The sequence below is a fragment of the Peromyscus maniculatus genome, chromosome 22 (genome assembly GCF_049852395.1).
Source record: "Peromyscus maniculatus bairdii isolate BWxNUB_F1_BW_parent chromosome 22, HU_Pman_BW_mat_3.1, whole genome shotgun sequence".
Classification (NCBI taxonomy): domain Eukaryota; kingdom Metazoa; phylum Chordata; class Mammalia; order Rodentia; family Cricetidae; genus Peromyscus; species Peromyscus maniculatus.
Window position 1 is genome coordinate 13,824,686 of NC_134873.1, and position 19,198 is coordinate 13,843,883.

Here is a 19,198-nt window from a genome sequence, read left to right on the forward strand (position 1 = left end):
GTATCTGAATTGCTTCAACACACTTTGGTGCTCTAAATGAATTTTTTAGCTCTAAACTCACAATTGACAAATGCAAATCTGAGCAAAGGGGCATTGTTGTTTCTATTTCAGTGGAGATATAATTGCTTATGGAAACACAAGTACTGGGAGACTGTGTTGAGATAGATGAACACATTTCATAGGGAGAAAAACTCTCAGTGCTCAGACATCACTTAAAGGATGGTGAAGAATTAGGAAGGTTGTAACAGTAAAAGGAGTCTGATACCTTTTTTACTAAATTGGCATGGTAACATTCACACTAAAGTGTAGCTAGAGTTTTCCTGCCTTGCCCACAGTCAGAACAAATCTTTGTCACCCGCCAGTCCCACAGCCGCTCAGACCCAACCAAGTAAACACAGAGACTTATATTGCTTAAAAAATGTATGGCCATGGCAGGCTTCTTGCTAACTGATCTTATAGCTTAAATTAATCCATTTACACAAATCTATACCTTGCCACGTGGCTCGTGGCTTACCAGCATCTTCATGTGCTGCTTGTCCTGGCACGGCTGGCAGTGACTCCTTCTGCCTTCCTGTTCTTTCTTTTCTCCTCTCTGTTAGTCCCGCCTATACTTCCTGCCTAGCCACTGGCCAATCAGTGTTTTATTTATTGACCAATCAGAGCAACACATTTGCCATACAGAACATCCCACAGCACTAAAGGTAACAGCCAATTGATGTTTAAATGGGCCCAAGGGATAATAATCTTGTTATGTGGTTTATTGTATTATTTTATATACGAAGAGAATGGATATATTTATTGGGGACTATGGGGTTCCAGCCCCTCGATAGTCCTCTCCCAGGGTCTGGGAAGAATCTATAACCAGCTGATAATTAATCTTTGATGAAAAGAAATGAATCTATGTACACGAAACTCCTTAGTTCATATACTTTATTATTATTCTGTGATAGTTCTCTCTCACTCCACAGCTTCTATTCTGCTCTCATACCTAGCTCCTTCCTTGCCTGATTTCTCTATATTTGTCTACTGTCCCCTCTAGGTTCTATCTTAATTCCTTCATCTAGTTCTGTCCCTTCTAGGTTCTCATCTATCTAGTTCTTTCCCCTAGCAGCTCCTCTCCCGTCTCCTTCTCTCTCATCTGGCTCTTCCTCATCTTGTTCTTCCCCATCTCGCTCTTCCTCATCTTCCATCTCATTCCTCTTGTCCTATCTTCTAGCCCTTTGATCTAATTCTTCCCCATCTCAGTTCATTCCTCTCAAGTTCTTACCCATCTAGTTCTTCCATTCTCTTTTCTCTGTCCTCTCGTGCCCTGGGAGTCCTGGTATATATACACTTACAAGCAGTAAGTGTATTCCCTTCTCAGTGCAAAACCAGGCTTCCAGGGTCAAATGGAGGGGTGATAAGAATCACATAGGGAAGCAATAACCGTTAATTATCATATGCAACCCCAAAGGGAAGTGACCAATAGGAAAATGAATTAACTAAAGACTAAATTCAGGTAATATCTAAGAAGAGGGCACTTATGTGCTCAACTATAATCTTAAATGTGATTGGTAGAAAGTGTTAAAAATCTATAAGTTGCTAGGTCAATGGGAGAAAATAAAACTGTCTTCTTTTTTCCTGTGGCTCCTATCTGTCCAAGCTATCTGGCATTTTTCTGCAGGGTGGGGGACAGTGTGCTCAGTCACTAGGCAACCTGTGTACAGCTAGATGCCTCTGGTGATAGTTAAAGGGAGATCTGGAACTGGAGGCAAGGTTTGGAAAAGGAGGAAGTAAGGCTTAATTGGCACATCTGCCAGGCCTTCTCAAACAGGTGGCCCGGATGCTTAAGTCTGTTCTTAGAGAGTACAGAGGTATCTCTGATAAAGTACTTTCCTCCATCTGGGGATGGACGTGGCTGGATGCTGCTAATGATAATTACAGGGAGGCTTGAACTGGAGTTCTGACTGAGCATAGCTGTCAGCGCAGAAGGTTATCTAAATATTCCTAGAAGTGGTTAGGTAAGGAGTTAGTGGTCTATAAAGTTAGTAAGGCTGTAAGAAAGGAGGGTCGGAGCTGAATTGTGTAAAGCTAATACTTAACGTCCACCTGACCTAGGCAGTGTCTCCTTATGGAATTTATCTTAAATCAGGAGAGTTGCATGTGGACTGTTATTACTGCTAGTCCTTGAAAGTGGCCAAGGGAGAATCTGATTCCAGAGAAAGCCTTTCCTGAGGCAGTTCTCCAAATACCTGGAATGTGTATGTCCAGAGAGTGATCAGTCCACACTGTTAGCCCTTCTTAGGGAAAAGTCAACTGGGAAAGCTATGAAGGCACACATGATTTTCATAACAGAATACAACTGATATATAACAAGCCAAGTAACACCAAAAACTCCTTGGGATTTGGCTTCCTCTGGAGGAATTCTCTGATTCCTCCAGGTAGTGACTTTGCCATAACCAGCTGAGTTCTTATGATATTCCTGCGGCCCACAGCATATATTAAATTAGATGACATATATTAAAATAATTATCAAGTTTTATTGACAATGACATTTGAAAATATTAAATGCATATTCTAAAACATCATGGAAATTTCATTACTGGAAGCAGAACACTTGGGGTACGCATGTGCCTGGACCTTAACACGGTCTCTGGGCGCCAGCGTCCATACCAAAAGATGGCAGAGGTTGGGTTCAACTCAGTGTTGTTCATGTATCTTGGTAACATTTGCTGGTCATGCATTGCAGAAGCAGTTTTCAGAAAATTGGTAACTGATGAAAATGTTTCAGATTTTCTTTCAATTTCATTCAATTTTTCATTCAATTTTCATTCAATATTCATTCTTGATATATTAAATAGAATCAAGATACTTTTTACACGTGAATAAAATTCTTAATTAATAAAAATTATTAAAGGAGAAAGTGCCAAGGACTAGGTATATGGTTCAAGTCATGGGTTTCTTAATGTTTCTCTAGAATGAGAATTCCAAGACAAAAACAGAGCAGGCCATTGACAGCTGCGCTGTTTCCAACTGGAAAGTGGGCCAGCCCCCAGACCCAAGAGCTGTCAGCTGCCTAAGAAATCATGGCATTAGCACAGCCCATAAGGCAAGACAGATTACAAGAGAAGACTTTGCTACATTCGATTATATACTATGTATGGATGAAAGCAATCTGAGAGATTTGAATAGAAGAAATAATCAAGTTAAAAACTGCAAAGCTAAAACTGAGTAACTTGGGATCCACAGAAACAACTCATTATTGAAGATCTCTATTATGGCAATGATTCTGACTTTGAAGTGGTATACCAGCAATGCCTCAGGTGCTGCAAGGCCTTCCTGGAGAAGAATCACTAGATGGTCCTGCCCACCACCATTGAGCAACTCACTCACCAGAGCCATGCCCAAGGGTGGTGGCAGTCCTTGGCCCCATTCCCCACCTGTCTTTTCAGCTGATTTACTATATATCTTTAAAATAACTGTAGGTGGAAATTAGATATATGTTCAGAAGGATAAAAATATTTGAGTAAGACAATTTGAGGTGTGGCTAAGCATTCTTAGATTAACTGAACCTCTCACCTTGTCCTAATTACAAATAATGGAACAAGAAAATATGGAACAAAATAGAACCTAATAGAATAAGAATGACCTACAAGGTCCAAGTCAGCCTCTGAGCCCAGCCAGCCTGAGTAGTCTGGTCTAACTAGAGTATGTGCCTGGGCAGCACCCAGTGGTACCATTTGCTTGCCTTATACCTCTGTCCTAGACTCTTGTGACAATAACTCCATCCATATCAGCCTTCCATTTAACATTGGAAGAGTTTAAACTCAGACACTGAGGGCAATTAAATATTTGAAAGAGGAGAAGCTGGCTGTCATATGCAGGCCTACAATTCCAGCAGGCCATCTTGGGCTATACAGTGGAGATAGGAACAACAAATTGATAAAAATTAGCATTTTATTCTTACTTGGCTTTTGTCTGGTGTTTTTGAGCTTTGTTCCTATTTTGCCTCAATAGTGGTATGTTTGTAGTGCTCTTTTATCAGCATTTTAAAAAGTTAACAGGCAAGCATAAGTAATTTTAGTGCATTTTCAGAAAAGTGACCTCAAATTCATAGGGATAAATGTCAGAAAATAATGTGAGTTAAACCGGGAAGTTAACAAATACAACTGAAATAGAAATCTAGTGTCTGCCTCCTTTTTTATTGACAAATGAGAAAAATAGCTAAAACATTGCCTCCATGTGCCTTTTTATTTGGTCTGATATTAAGTTTGTGTACTTATTCTCAATATTAGAAAGTAAAATTATGAAAAATAAAAAAAGAAATGTCATTACTGATCATTTTTCCTCACTCCACATGAAATTAGCATTTTCTTAATATTTAACTTGAAAAAGTTTCCATATTAGGATATGTACAAACATTTTCTCACTGATTAAACATATACTCTCATACAGGAGTGGATCATTATCTTTTTTAAGTAAACTGATTCTTAGACAATTTCATACTGATATATAATGTATTTTGAATATCTTACTTGCTTTCAGAGGGAATTCATATTTTGTCTTCAGAATGTATTAATGGGTGATTCAGTCTTCAATATTTTAGGCTGTTTTACATTTTTTCATTTTCAAAGAGTAGTTTATAAGTTAAAGATCATAATTTGGAACTCAGTTATTAGAAATTTGACCCTGAGATTATATATATATATAATATATATATATATATAATCATATATATATGATATGCTTAATGAGATTCTTCTGGGAAGGTGAAGAGCATAAACATGAAAGTACAATAAAATGTCATAATACATCATTCAATTCTTGATATATTAAATAGAATCAAGATACTTTTTACACGTGAATACAATTCTTAATTAATAAAAATTATTAAAGTTCAAGTTCAAGTCATGGGTTTCTTAATGTTTCTCTAGAATGAGAATTCCAAGACAAAAACAGAGCAGACAGTGTCTAGGACTGTAATCTAGTTCATGGATGGCATGCAAGGTAAAACAAGCTCTTTGTGGATTTCCACAAAGATAAAATGTCATATCAGAGTGACCTGTTTTTACAAATCTCACACAGAAATTTTGGCTGTACATATTACAAAGTTCACTGCAATTGGTTGAATTGTTTCATGCTTAGAATATCCTTCATAATGCTCATGAGTATTTTTTAGAATAGTAACATGGAAATACAAGGGGGTTTTTGGTAATTTTTTTTCTTTTTGGCTACTGAGGAGATCAACGGGAACCCTTATATTTTTATCCAATATGTCTTTGTCATTTCCCTTCCCTTTGGACCAATGTCATGATACACTGGGAGTTCTGGATAATGTAACTTCACTACAAAACAATACTTAAAGATTTCCTAAATATGTCTGTGAAGGGGCTATATGTGAACTTGCAGGTCCGTCATGGACAACATCTTTAAAACTGGTATCCAAAGTTGAGGTTGTGTTCTATAAGTATGGCACAACCATCACGTAGGGAAATGGTGAAAGTCATGAAGCCAGCACACCTGCTTGACAAAGTTCCAGCAAAGATGAACTTCATGCTAAATCATTGGTGTGATGCCCATTTCTTTGGTTTGTCATATTTTTTGACCCATTCTCCTGGTATGAATCTTGAATATACTGTCCTACTCTACCCCAAATTTTGTTTTTCATATAATATTTTATTTTAAATTTTTTTCATTTTACATACCAACCAGAGTTCACTTTCCCTCCCCTCCTCCTGCTCTCCTCCCATCTTCCCTGCCCCACCTCTCCCATACTCAGAGAAGGTAAAGCCTCCCATGAGGAGTCAACAAGGTCTGGCCCTACTCCCCTGCATCAAGGCTGAGCATGGTGTCCCACCACAGGGAGTGAGCTCCAAAAAGATAGTTAATGCACCAGGGATAAATCCAAGTCCCACTACCAAGGAGCCCCACAAGCAGACCAAGCCATGCAACTGTCACCCACATTCAGAGGGCTTGGTTAAGTCCCCTGAAGGTTCCCCAGCTGTCCATGAGCTCCAATTTGCTCAGGTCAGCTCTCTCTGTGCGTTCCCCCATCATGATCTTTAACACACACACACACACACACACACACACACACACACACACACACACACACACTCATACAATCCCTCCTCCCTCTCTTCAACTGGACTCCAGGTACTGAAAACCCATACGTAGCTGTGGTTCTCTGCATCTGCTTCCATCAGTCACTGGATGAAGGCTCTGTGATGACAACTAGAGTAGTCACTTATCTGATTATAGGAGATAACCCAGTCAGACACCCTCTCCAATATTGCTAGGAGCCTTAGATGGGGTCATCATTGTGGATTTCTGGGAATTCCCTTAGGACCAGGTTTCTCCCTAACCCCATAATGGCTCCTTATATCAAGATATCTCTTTCATTGCTCTCCTTCTCTGTCCCTCCCACTACTCTATCATTCTATTCCCTCATGTTCCCATCCCCCACTCCCTTCCTCTCTAGTCCCTCCCAGTTTACCCAGGAGATCTTAACTATTTCCCCTTCCTGAAGCAATCCATGCCTGTCCCTCTTAGGGTCTTCCTTTTTACCTAGCTTCTCTGGGGTTGTGGATTGTATCCTGGTTATCCTTTGCTTTGCATCTAATATCCACTTATGAGTGAGTATATACCGTGTTTGTCTTTCTGGATCTGGATTACCTCACTCAGGATGATTTTTTTTCTAGTTCCATCCATTTACCTACAAATTTCATAATGTCATTATTTTTTACTGCTGAATAATGCACAATTGTGTGAATATACCACATTTTCTTTATCCATTCTTTGGTTGAGGGCCATCTAGGTTGTTTCCATGTTCTGGCTATTACAAATAATGCTGCTATGAATGTAGTTGAGCAAGTGTCCTTGTGGTACAATTGAGCACATTTTGAGTGACTACCCAAGAGTGGTTTCATTGGATCTTGAGATAGGTTGATTCCCACTTTTTGGAGAAACCACCATACTGATTTTCAGAGTGGCTGTATGAGTTTGCACTCCCACTAGCAGTGGAGGAGTGTTCCCCCTACTCCACATATTCTCCAGCATAAGTTGTCATCGGGGTTTTTTTTATCTTAGCCATTCTAACAGGAATAAGATGCTATTTCAGAGTCATTTTGATTTGTATTTCCCTGATGAGAAAGGATGTTGAGCAATTCCTTAAATGTGTTTCAGACATTTGCGATTCTTCTGTTCAGAATTCTCTATTTAGATCTGTACCCCATTTTTAATTGGATTATTTGGTAATTTGATGTGTAGTTTCTTGAGTTCTTTATTTATTTTGGAGATCATCCCTCTGTCAGTATGGGGTTAGTGAAGAATTTTTTCCTCATTCTGTAGGTTTTCATTTTGTCTTCTTTATCACATCCTTTGCCTTATAAAAGCTTCTCAGTTTTGTTAGGTCTCATTTATTGGTTGTTTCTATCAGTGTCTGTGCTACTGGTGTTATATTTAGGAAGTAGTCTCCTGTGCCAGTGCATTCAAGGCAACTTCCCATATACTCTTCCATCAGGTTCAGTGTAGCTGGATTTATGTTGAGGTCTTTGATCTATTTGGACTTGAGTTTTGTGCCTGGTGAACAATATGGATCTATTTGCAGTCTTCTACATATTAAAATCCAATTATGCCAGCACCATTTGTTGAAGATGCTTTTTTTTTGTCCACTGTACAATTTTGGCTTCTTTCTCAAAAATCAGGTGTTCACAGGTGTGTGGATTAATATCACTGTCTTTTATTCAATTCCATTGATAAACATCTCTGTTTTTATCCCAATGCCAATCTGTTTATATTACTATAAAGAGCTTAAAGTCAAGAAAGGTGATGACTCCAGAAGCTCCTATTTTATACAGGATTGTTTTAGCTATCCTGTGTTTTTGTTTTTCCATATAAACTTGAAAATTGTTCTTTCCAGGTCTGTGAAGAATTGTGTTGGGATTTTGATGGGGATTGCATTGAATCTGTAGATTCTTTTGGTAAGATTGCCATTTTTATTATATTGGTTCTACTTATCCGTGAGCATGAGAGATCTTTTCATTTCCTGATATCTTCTTCAATTTCTTTCTTCAGAGACTTAGAGTTCTTGTCATACTGTTTGCCACTTATTGGTGAGAATTACAGCAAGGTATTTTATATTATTTGTGGCTATTATAAAGGGTGGTATTTCTCTGATTTCTTTCTTACCCCACTTACCATTTGTATATAGGACGGCTACTAGTTTCTTTGAGTTAATCTTGTATCCTGCCACATTGCTGATGGTGTTTATCAGTTGTAGGAGTTCCCTGGTAGAATTTTTGGGGTCACTTATATATACTATCATATCATCTGCAAATAGCGAAAGTTTGACTTCTTCCTTTCCAATGTGTATACTCTTGATGTCCTTTTGTTATCTTATTGCTCTAGCTAGAACTTCTAATACTATATTGAATAAATATGGGGAGAGTGGACAGCCTTGTCTTGTTCCTGATTTTAGTGAAATAGCTTTTAATTTCTCTCCATTTAATTTGATGTTGGTTGTTGGCTTGCTGTAACTTACCTTTATTATGTTTAGGTATGTTCCTCTTATTCCTAATCTCTCTAGGACCTTTATCATGAAGGGCTGTTGGATTTTTTCAAAGGCTTTTTCAGCATCTAATGAGATGATCATGTGTTTTTTTTTTCTTTCAGTTTGTTTACATGGTGTATTACATTGACATATTTTCATGTGTTGAACCATCCTTGCATCTCTGGGATGAATCCTAGTTAATCATGGTAGATTTTTTTTAAATGTTCTTGGATTCAGTTTGCCAGTATTTTATTGAGTTTTTTTGTTGTTTCTCTATGTTTATTCATTTAATTTAAAAAATCACAGGCTTACAAAATATTTAAGTATGAATTTCATTTTATTTTTGTAAACTTGATAGCAGACATTTCTTTCCTATTTCAACTATGAAGTCACATATGGGTCTTAATGCATCTTTCCTGCCATGATTCTTGCTTTTGCTAGTTACAGAACAATAAACATCCGTGTTTATGAGTGCTGATGAGATTTTTAATTCTCCTCTTCTCTCATTGTTCCTGCTGTGAAATGATTGCCTAATTTAAAGCCACCCAAATAGAGATTGATTGCTATTAAGAACTGAGCAGGCTATTCAAAGAAATAACCTTCCATCTCAGCATCCTGGGTAGCAGGGAAAGCTGCATCCTCTACTGTGGAAGTCAGTCTTGCAGCGCCCCACCCTGTCTCAGGCACTGAATGTTTTACTCACTCACTTGGTTGTCATTTAACCACTTAGCCCATCAGCCACTCAGCTCTGTCTCCTCTTTCAGATGTAGCTATTTGACATTTCCAGGCAAAACACATCTTTTGCTTGGTATTCATTAGTGTCCATTAAACTGTATCTTTTTTTTTGATCATTTTTATTTTTATTTTTTTTATTTTATTTTTCTTTATTAAGAAATTTTCTACTCACTCTTCATGCTCTCCACAGACTCCCCCTCCTCCCTCCTCCCTCCTCCCACCCCTCAGCCCTCTTTCCCAAGCCACCCCACATCCCCCAAATAGAGGTCTCCCATGGGGAGTCAGCAGAGCCCAGCTCACTGAGCCTAGGCAGGTCTAAGCCCCTTCCCACTGCACCAAGGCTGTGCAAGGTGTCACACCACAGTCACCAGATTCCCAGAGGCCTGCTCACACACCAGGGGCAGATCCCAATCCCATGGGACTGGACTAGGCCCTCTGGACATGGAAGATGGTTGTTTGGTTCAAACTGTTTGAAGGGCACCCAGGCAGGGGGAATCATTTCATACTTTGAAAACCTGTACTCCACAAAATTGGACCATTTAAAAAATGGACAATTTTCTGGATAGGTACCACATATCAAAATTAAATCATGACTAGATAAACTGTTTAAATCGACCTATAGATCCTAATGAAATAGAAACACTCATCAAAAGTCTTCCAACCAAAAATGCCCAGGGCCTGATGGTTTTAGTGCAGAATTCTGCCAGAATTTCAAAGAAGAGCTAATACCAATACTCCTCAAATTGTGCCATACAATAGAAACAGAAGGAACATGGTCAAACTCTTTTTATGAGGCTACAATTACCCTGATACCCAAACCACACAAAGATGCAACTAAGAAAGAGCATTACGGACCAATGTCCTCTTTGAACATTGATGCAAAAATACTCAATATCATGATGGGAGAATGTGCAGAGATGACGGACCACACTAGTGGAAACCCATGAACTGTGGACTGGTGGATGTGGATGTATCCTTCCCAAGCAAAGACATGAGATCTCAAATCCTGAGATTAAAAGTGTGTGTTACCACTGCCTGGCTCTGTTTCCAGTGTGGCCTTGAACTCACAGAGATCCAGATGGATCTCTGCCTCCTGAGTGATAGGATTAAGAGTGTGTGCCACCACTGTCTGGCCTCTATGTCTAATCTAGTGGCTAGCTCTGTATTCTGATCCCCAGATAAGTTTTATTTGTTAGAGCACAAATAAAATATCACCACATGCATCTTGTTCACCTACAGGTTCTCAGTGTCTCTCCCAACTCTGCCTTTCATCTCCCTGTATTTTTGCTTGGATTTCCCACCTGGCTATAGCCTGTCTTGCAGTAGGCCAAGGCAGCTTTATTAAACAATGGTAGCAACACATATTCACTGTGGTGATATTGTGTTCCCCAAAATATTGTGCACCCTAATAAACTTATCTGAGGTCAGAGAACAGAACAGCTACTAGATACAGAACCCAGAAAATGGTGGCACACACACCCCTTTAATCCTTGCATTCCAGAGGCAGAGATCCGCCTGGATCTCTGTGAGTTCAAGGCCACACTGGAAACAGCCAGGCATGGTGACACATGCCTTTAATCCCAGAAAGTAAGCCTTTAATCCCAGGAAGTGATGGCAGAAAGCAGAAAGGTATGTAAGGCGTGAAAACCAGGAACTTGGTAGGTTAAGCTTTCAGGCTTTTGAGAAGCAGTTCAGCTGAGATCCATTTGGATAAGGACTCATAGGCTTCCAGTCTGAGGAAACAGGATCAGCTGAGGAATTGGCAAGGTGAGGTGGTTGTGGCTTGTTCTGCTTCTCTGATCTTCCAGCATTCACCCAAATTCCCAGCTCCAAGTTTGTTTTTATTAAAAAGACTTTCTAACAAGTCGCATTACAATTCACAGCATACAGAAAGACCATATACCAGCTTGTTTCTTAGGTCCATTTGATTGGAAAAATCTTTTCCCAACCCTTTACTCTGAGGTAATATCTGTCTTTAAGTTTGAGGTGTGTTTCTTGTATGTAGCAGGAGGATGGATCCTGTTTTTGTACCCATTCTGTTATCCTGGTTTTTTTTTCTAGGTGAAGTGAGTCCATTTGACATTGAGATATTAATGAGCAGTGATGGTTAATTTCTGTTATTTTTTGTTTAGGTGGTGGTGGTTGTAGTGTGTGTGTGTTTCTTTTCTTTGGGATTTGTTGGTGTGAGATTATCTATTGCCTGTGTTTTGGTGGGTGCAGCTAACTTTCTTGGGTTGGAGTTTTCCTTCCAGTACTTTCTATAAGGCTGGATTTGTGGGTATGTAATGTTTAAATCTGATTTTGTAATGGAATATCTTGTTTTCTCCATCTACAGTGATTGAAAGCTTTGCTGGGTATGGTAGTCTGGGCTGTCATCCGTGGTCTCTTAGTATCTACAGAATATCTGTCTAAAACCTTCCAGCTTTCAGAGTTTTCATTGAGAATTCAGGTGTAACTCTGATAGGTCTACCTTTATGTTACTTGGCCCTTTTCCTTTGCAGTTCTTAATATTCTTTCTTCATTCTGTATGTTTAGTGGTTTAGTTATTATGTGACAAGGGCACTTTTTTGTGTCCAGTCTCTTTGGTGTTCTGTAAGCTTCTTGTACCTTCATTGACATGTCTTTCTTTAGGTTGGGAAAGTTTCCTTCTATGATTTTGTTGAATATATTTCCTGTGCCTTTGAGCTGAAATTCTTCTCCTTTTTTTTACTTTATTTTACAATATAATTTAATTCTACATATCAGCCATGGATTCTCTTGTTCTTCCCCCTCCTGCCCCTTTCCCCTTTCCCCCAACCCACCCTCCATTCCCATCTCCTCCAGGACAAAGACTCCCCTGAGGATTGAGATCAACCTGGTAGACTCAGTCCAGGCAGGTCCAGTCCTTCCTCCCAGGCTGAGCCAAGCATCCCTGCATAAGCCCCAGATTTCAAACAGCCAACTCATGCACTGAGCACAGGACCCTATTATTCGTAGGTTTGGTCTTCCATATTTCCTGGATGTTTTGTGTTAAGAACTTGGTGTATTTTCTTCACCTGATGAATTTATTTACTCTATCATATCTTCAATGCCTCAGATTCTCTTGACCATATCTTGTATTATGTTGGTTATGCTTGCATCTGTAGTTCCTGTTCATTTACCCAAATTTTCTATTTCCAGAATTCCCTCCATTTGTATTTTCTTTGTTGCATCTATTTCAATATTCAAATCTTAAACTGCTTCTTCCATCTGTTTGATTGTTTTTTCTTGGCTTTCTTTTCTTTCTTTACTGGATTTATTGACTTCTTCCAATTTTTTGTTTGTGTTTTCCTCCATTTCTTCAAGGGAATTTTTTTATTTCCTCTTCAAAAGCCTCTATCATCTTCATAAAGTTATTTTTAAGGTTGTTTTCTTCTGCTTCATCTGTGTAGAGATGTTCAGGTCTTGCTGAACCAGTAGTTGCAGAACCAGTAGTTTCTGGTGGTGCCATAGTGCTCTTTTTGTTGTTGAATTATTCTTCCACTGCCATCTACCCATCTCTTCCTCCAATAGGTGGAGGTAGGTTAAATACTTATAGAATTGTTAACTAACAATGGTTATCTGAGTTGTTACACGTTTGTACCTCCAGGGGTCCCTCTTCCTCCTATCAGTGCAAGTGGGGCCTGTGACCCTATGGCAGGTTTTAATACTACTAAATTCACACAATACAAGGGTAATAATTAAATATATACAAATTTCTACAAAGAAAAAGTAACTGGTGATACATCTCAGTATTAGGAACAGTGAAAAACTTTTAATATGAATGACTGAAAACCTCAGAAATCATTGTCTGTCTTTTATCATAGCCCTTTTTTCATACATCAACATTATAAAAGATAAATATTTCTGCCTAAACCCCTTCATTGTGTATTTGTTACTTAATAATATACCATAATTCATTCACCTACATTTGAAAATCTATCATCTTTTGTTATTCACTCATATTATCATATAGTAAGGATCCACAATATTATCCTCCTTCAGTTTTGGCTGTTGCAAAATTCTAATGATCCAGTGATGTATCAGCAAAATTTGAAGTAGTAGAAAGACATTTTCTAACCTTTGAATATCAGAGGTTCATATATATTTACACAATCTGGAAAGTCAAGAAAATTTCTAGCATTAAAATATTTGAGTTCATTGGCTAGAGAGATGGCTCAGTGATTCAGAGCACTGGCTGCTCTTTCTGAGGATCTGGGTTCAATTACCAGCACCCATATGACTGCTCAAAACCATTTTTAACTCTAGTCCCAGGAGATTTGATGACCTTTTTTGGCTTTTAAAGCCACTGCATGCACAGCAGAGTTTCTTTGCTCTTTGTATTCTCTCTCTCTCTCTCTCTCTCTCTCTCTCTCTCTCTCTCTCTCTCCCTCTCTCTCCTTCTTTCCACATCTCTTCTCATTTGCTCACTGCAGATCATCTTCCATTATCTATTTTGCCCTATTTATGTATATATCTTTATATTTTTTGATGAAACATAAACAGGTCTTCTATTTTACAATGTTATGGTCCATATCAATTGGCATTTTGTTACCTGTAAAGTCATGGCCTTCTGCATAATTCTGGTTAATTTTCATAAGTTGTCGATTCTTTTGGTGCTGACAGAATACCTGTAAAATAATGGTAAATTAACTAAAAATAATTATTTTGTTTGAAATATTTAATTTGATGTTTTTCCAAATTGGTAGAATATATTTATTTATAGTTATTAGTTCAATATTATTTAAATATCCTGTTCCTAAAAGATTTTATGCTAATGATATAGTACAATTATCCTTGAATCTGTTGCTACATACCATGTGTTTTCCCCATCATACTTTATATTATTAATATTACTGCCAAAAAAGGATTTGGATGTTGCTACTTATTATTAATTGTATAACATTCTCCTATAATTCATTCAGTTCTGTGGAGATCAAATGTTTTTTCCACCCCTTACACAGTCTGCCTTCTGTTATTTCTTTGTATATCAATTTAGTGAAAATTTCCATAAAGATGAAAATAATCTAAGGGTAATAGGACTTTGACTGATTACATGAGATGCTCCTAAAATCTCCTTCTTAGGATTGCAAGAGGAATGTTAGATCTTAACAGACCAACACTGGTGGGCTTCATGTCCATTGCATGGCTAAGGGTTGGCCGACCTGCTATGCTGATCAGTTTCCAAGTGTCTTAGTTAGGGTTCCTATTGCCCTAATGAAACACCATGACCAAAAAGCAAGTTGAGGAGGATGAGTTTATTTGGCTTAATTTCCACACTGTAAGACATCATTAAAGGAAGTCAGAACAGGATCTCAAACAAGGCAGGAACCTGAAAGCAGGAGCTGTTAGAGGAGCCATGGAGAAGAACTGCCTACTGGCTTGCTCCCCATGGGTTTCTGAGCCTGCTTTCTTAAAGAACACAGAAACAGAAGCCCAGGTATAGCACCACCCACAATGGGCTGGGTCTTTCCCATCAATCACAAATTAAGAAAATGTCTTCTTAGACCTGCCCCAACTTAGTATGCCAACCAGTGTTGACTACCCAAGGGAGGCCTTACCCCTTATGAGGAGTGAATGGGGGGTTGGGATGAGGAGAGGTGTTGGGGAAATGGGAGAAGAGGAGGGAAGGGAAACAATGGTTGGTATGTAAAATGAAAAAATAAATACATAAATAAATAGGAAAAAAGAAAATATATTACAGTGAAATTTATGGAAGCATTTTCTCAATTGAGGGGTGGCTCCTCTCTAATAATTCTAGCTTGTGTCAAGCTGACATAAAACTAGTCAATACAGCAGGTATGGTGTGAGGTATATCTGCTCATTTCACTTCAAGGATGCCACTTTGTTTAATTTTTTAATCTACAAAAGGTATCATTTTTATTTTCAATTGTTAATCTGTACTTTAAAAATCATGCACATCATTCAAACATAATATAAAATTGTTAAATAAGTGTATGAAAAGATTATATAAAGTTAATTAACCAAGCAAACACCTTTGATGACAGTGTGGATGAATAGGTCATAGTAACTTTTCCACTTTGAGAGGAAATCATAGGAAATATCATTTCTCAAGTTCAATATGTCTACTGAGAATGGAATGTCCACTTTTTTAAATTATTTATTTTTTGAGAGTATAGTATAAATATATCATTTCTCTCCAAACCCTCTCATGTGCACCTGCTTGCTTCTTCAAATCCATGGCTTCTTTATTCATCAGTTGATGTTATATTTATATCGGTATATGTAGATACATATATTTTACTAAGTACATAAACAAAACTTTCTCAGTCTGTATCATGTTACTTCTGTGTGTATTTTCAAGACTGATCATCTGGTTATGTATAACCAGTTGGTGTGCTCTTTCCTAGCGAAGACTATTTCTTCCAGCATTCCTTAGTTGCCTCTACTTCTTTCTGTAGGGCTGAGGCCTCATGAAATTTCTCTGTCCATCATAGCAGGTCTAACACTGTTTGCTGTTATTCTTGTTCAGATCCTGTTTGGGCCATAATGTATATTCACTTTTATAAACATCTTTCTATAATTAAACAAATTATTTGTTGTTTAATGTATACTGATATATGAATTGTATATGCTTAAAATATTATCTCATTCTAATAGTGTATTTATATTAATTCTTTTATCAGCTGTTTCATTAATATATTCAATGAATTGTGGTCACATTCACCCTTTTCTGTCTTCTTTTGTCTCAGTACTTGTTCACCTGAATCCTTTACTCAAATAGTCCTCTACTACTCATTTTTCATACCTGTCTTTCCTTTTTCTGGTCCACTATGTTTGAAGTTGTTTATATGAGAATGGTTTAAAGGGTTATTTACAGGGCCTGGATATCTTACAAGAAGCTATACAACTAAGAAAAATTGCCCCAACGTTCCAAGCAATCATTAACTGACAAACTCAGGAAGAGGTTGTGAGTAGAGCTTCATGAGCCCTTACCAATTCCTGAAGGAATACTGAAGGCCTCAGTTTTTTAAGGCCTTGTGAAGTTATTCATAGGTGCTCTATTTTTAACTAAAAAGTTGTAGCATCTAGATGGTAGTATTTTAAATACTCCACATACTTTTCTTCTCATTTTCTCTATGTGCCCTTTACCCTGGTATTCTCAGTATCAAGTAGGGGAGATGTGGGTCCCTTTGGAGGCTGAGGACCTAACAGCCACTGTCACCACTTTTACCAGATAGAAGTCTCTCATCAACAATTGCCCAATGAATAAAGGAGATTGAATATCTAAGGATAAGATCAAATAGATGTTATAGTAAGGCTGAGAGAAATAGTAAATATTCTATTAAATTTTATACTAGGCAATATTTAATATTATCTTAATTTGCCCTCTATTTCTATTATAAAACATGATGACCAAAAGCAACATAGCATGTCAATTTTTATTTCACCGTGCATCATACCACATCATCACATCCTTTCTTACCACCAAAACTAACAGCATGCTTCAGATTCTAGCATATCACCAAATTTGGCAGCCAGCATTTGACACAATCTTGACACCATCTGGACCATAATTTGTATGTGCTGACCTGAGGAAATTCCACCTAAAGGATTTCACTTCAACGATACTGGTCTCTTTTTTGTTTTGGTTTTTGTTTTTGTTTATGTTGGGGGGTGTATTTTATTTATTTTTTAAATATTTTTATTTAATAATTAACTTAATTTCACATGTCAGCTGCGGATTCCCCCATCCTCCCTCCTCCCACCCCCAGCCCTCACACCCAATCCACCCCACATTCCCACCACCTCCAAGGCAAGGTCTCCCCAGGGGAGTCAGCCCAACCTGGTAGACTCAGCCAAGGTAGGTCCAGTCCCGTCCTCCCTTTAACAAGGCTGAGCAAAGTGTCCAAGTATAGGCCCCAGGGTCCAAAGAGCCAGCCCATGCACCAAGGACAGGTCCCAGCTCCAATGCCTGGGGGCCTCCCAAACAGTTCAAGCTAATCAACTGTCTCACTTATCCGAGGGCCCAGTCCAGTTCCATGGGGGCTCCTCAGTCATTGGTTCACAGTTCATGCATTTCCACTAGTTTGGCTATTTGTCCCTGTGCTTTTTCCAATCATGGTCTCAATATTGCTCGCTCATACAATCCCTCCTCTCTCACACCGATTGGACTCCTGGAGCTCCACCTGGGGTTTGGCCATGGACCTCTGCATCTGCTTCCAACACTGGATGAGAGTTCTATCGTGACAGCCAGGGTGTTCTGCCATCCAATCATCAGAGCAGGTCAGCTCAGGCACTCTCTCAACCATTGCCAGTAGTCTACAGTGGAGGTATCTTTGTGGATTTCTGGAGACCTCGCTAGCACTCTGCTTCTTTCTATTCCCCTGAGGTCTTCATTCATCTTGGTAACTCCCTCCCCATTCTCCAAATCTGCTTCTGATCCAGCTGGGACCTCCTGCTCCCCTAAGCTCTCTTTCCCCCGACCCTTGCTCTCAGTTACCCACTGAACCCCACCCAGTTTGCTCATGTAGATCTCATCCATTTCTCTGTTGTTGGGCGATCCCTGTGTTTTCTCAGGGTCTTCCGTACTAGGTAGCCTCCCTGGAGTTGTGAATTGCAGTCTGGTTATCCTTTGTTTTACATCTAGTATCCAATTATGAGTGAGTACATATCATGTTTGTCTTTCTGAGTCTGGGTTACATCACTCAGGATGATTTTTTCTAGTTCCTTCCATTTGGCTGCAAACCTCATGATGTCATTGTTTTTCTCTGCTGAGTAGTACTCCATTGTGTATATGTACCACATTTTATTTATCTATTCTTCAGCTGAAGGGCATCTAGGTTGTTTCCAGGTTGGGGCTATTACAAATAATGCTACTATGAACATAGTTGAGCATGTGTGTTTGTGGTATGATTGAGAACTCCTTCGGTACGTGCCCAAGAGTGGTCTAACTGGGTCTTGAGGAAGACTTATTCTAAATTTTCTGAGAAACCACCATACTGATTTCCAGAGTGGCTGTAAAAGATTGCATTCCCACCAACAGTTGAAGAGTGTTCCTCTTGCTCCATATCCTCTCCAACATAAGCTGTCTTCAGTGGTTTTGATCATAGCCATTCTGACATGTGTAAGATGGTATCTCAGAGTTGTTTTGATTGGCATTTCCCTGATGACTAAGGATGTTGAGCAATTCCTTAAATATCTTTCAGCCATTTGAGATTCTTCTGTTGAGAATTCTCTGTTTAACTCTGTAGCTCATTTTTTAATTGGACTGTTGGGCATTTTGATGACTAATTTCTTGAGTTCTTTATATGTTCTGGATATCAACCCTCTGTCAGATGTAGGGTTGGTGAAGACCTTTTCCCATTCTGTAGGCTGTTGTTTTGTCTTGTTGACCATGTCCTTTACCCTACAAAAGTGACTCAGTTTCAAGAGGAACAATTTATTAATTGTTACTCTCAGTGTCTGTGCTACTGGCATTATATTTAGGAAGTGATCTCTGGTGCCAATGCATTCAAGACTACTTCCTACTTTCTTTTCTATCAGGTTCAGAGTAACTAGATTTATGTTGAGGTCTTTGATCCACTTGGATTTAAGTTTTGTGCATGGTGACAGATATGGATATATTTGCAGTCTTCTACATGTTGACATCCAGTTGTGCTAGCACCATATATTGAAGATGCTTACCTTTTTCCATTGTATAGTTTTGGCTTCTTTGTTGAAAATCATATGTTAATAGGTGTGAGGATTAATGTCAGGGTCTTCAGTTCAGTTCCATTGGTCCACATTTCAATTTGTATGCCAGTACCTGGCTGTTTTTATAACTGTACCTCTATAGTAGAGCTTGAAGTCATGGATCGTGATGTTGGGATCCAGAGATTGTTTTATTGTACAGGATTCTTTTGGCTATCCTGGGTTTTTTGTTTTTCCATATGAAGTTGAGTATTGTTTTTTCCAGGTCTGTGAAGAATTGTG

At 38.6% G+C, this 19,198-nt stretch overlaps 1 protein-coding gene and 1 pseudogene across 3 annotated transcripts in view; one reads left to right on the forward strand and one right to left on the reverse strand.

The window, feature by feature from the left end:
- The window catches only part of LOC102922927 (vomeronasal type-2 receptor 116-like), a 181,590-nt gene that overhangs the window by 94,141 nt on the left and 68,251 nt on the right, over positions 1–19,198 (reverse strand). For all 3 annotated transcript variants that reach the window (XR_013047376.1, XR_013047375.1, XM_076559458.1), the window contains one exon: positions 13,818–13,893. The gene's annotated coding sequence lies outside the window, so the exon portion shown is untranslated. The remainder of the gene's footprint in view (positions 1–13,817; positions 13,894–19,198) is intronic.
- Positions 2,659–3,591, forward strand: LOC102925723 (low molecular weight phosphotyrosine protein phosphatase-like; annotated as a pseudogene).